General features: G+C 48.8%; 1 pseudogene; it reads left to right on the top strand.

The window, feature by feature from the left end:
• The first annotated feature begins 4 nt into the window (after positions 1-4).
• Positions 5-1,716, top strand: LOC121813919 (annotated as a pseudogene).

Genomic DNA, 1,716 nt, shown 5'->3' with positions numbered 1-1,716 from the left:
GTTCACTCTGGACTGGGCAGAGGGCTTGGAGAACCAACATGTCAGTGTGGTGGTTCTGCTTTCATTCAGGGAGCTGAACCTGATCAGAGATGAGCAGTACAGTCTTCTGGAGCTGCTCCATGTTTTCCATCCAACATTACAGAAGGTCACAGCAGAGAAGCTGGCTGTCTCTCAGCTTTTGTTCATCTTTGACGGCCTGGATGAAAGCAGACTTTCATTGGATTTCACCAACAGGAAGCTGCTGTCTGATGTCACACAGAAGTCATCAGTCAGCCAGCTGCTGACAAACCTCATCCAGGGGAATCTGCTTCCCTCGGCTCTCGTCTGGATAACTTCCCGACCCGCAGCAGCCAATCAGATCCCTCCTACATGTGTTGACAGGCTAACAGAAGTACGAGGCTTCACTGACGCCCAGAAGGAGGAGTACTTCAGGAGGAGATTCAGTGATGAAGAGCTGTCCAGCAGAATCATCTCCCACATGAAGACATCCAGGAGCCTCCACATCATGTGTAGTATCCCAGTCTTCTGCTGGATCACTGCTACAGTTCTGGAGCACATGTTGACTACAGAGCAGAGAGGAGAGCTGCCCAAGACCCTGACTGACATGTACTCACACTTCCTGCTGGTTCAGACAAAGAGGAAGAAGAACAAGTACCATGAGGGACATGAGACGAGTCCACAGGAGCTGACGGAGGCTGACAGGGAAGTTCTTCTGAAGCTGGGGAGGCTGGCGTTTGAACATCTGGAGAAAGGAAACATCATGTTCTACCAAGAAGACCTGGAGCAGTGTGGTCTGGATGTGACAGAGGCCTCGGTGTACTCAGGAGTTTGTACAGAGATCTTCAAAAGAGAGTGTGTGATCTTCCAGAAACCAGTCTACTGCTTTGTTCATCTGAGCATTCAGGAGTTTCTGGCTGCAGTCTACATGTTCCACTGTCACACCAACAGGAAGACAGAGGTGCAAGACTTTTTGGATAACTAGAATGACAGAGAGTATGATGATGTAGTAGAGCATGTTACCACTGTCACACAACACGACAACAAGGTGGTGGTAGACCTCAGTATAGATTGCAATGAGTCACTCTGATGTTTTCCTGGCAGAGCATGCAGAAATCCCTCCAGAGTAAAAATGCCACCCGGAGAACTTAATGTTGACATGCCAGAATGAGGAGGTATGATGATGGTAGTCACAGGGATGATTATGATGCAGACAACTCTTCTTTGGATGATTTCCTTACACGAGCCATGGAAAAGTCCCTCCAGAGTAAAAATGGCCACCTGGACCTGCTTGTTCGCTTCCTTCATGGCCTCTGTCTGGAGTCCAACCAGAGACTCATAGCAGGTCTGCTGGGTCAGACAGAGATCAGTCCAGGAACCATCCAGAGAGTCATCAACAACCTGAAGGAGATGAACAGTGATAAAATCTCTCCTGACAGAAGCATCAACATCTTCCACTGTCTGATGGAGATGAACGACCTCTCAGTACATCAGGAGATCCAAGAGTTCCTGAAGTCAGAGAACAGATCAGAGAAGACTCTCTGAGATCCAGTGCTCAGCTCTGGCCTTCATGCTGCAGATGTCAGAGGAGGTTCTGGATGAGTTGGACCTGCAGAAGTACAACACATCAGAGGGGGACGACAGAGACTGATTCCAGCTGTGAGGAACTGCAGAAAGGCTGGTGAGTCCAGATGTGATCATTAACATCATTGATCAGTG

The sequence above is a fragment of the Haplochromis burtoni genome, unplaced genomic scaffold, assembly GCF_018398535.1.
Source record: "Haplochromis burtoni strain Fernald_Lab_line unplaced genomic scaffold, NCSU_Asbu1 Contig_3520, whole genome shotgun sequence".
Classification (NCBI taxonomy): Eukaryota; Metazoa; Chordata; class Actinopteri; order Cichliformes; family Cichlidae; genus Haplochromis; species Haplochromis burtoni.
This window is presented reverse-complemented; position numbering and strand designations above follow the sequence as displayed.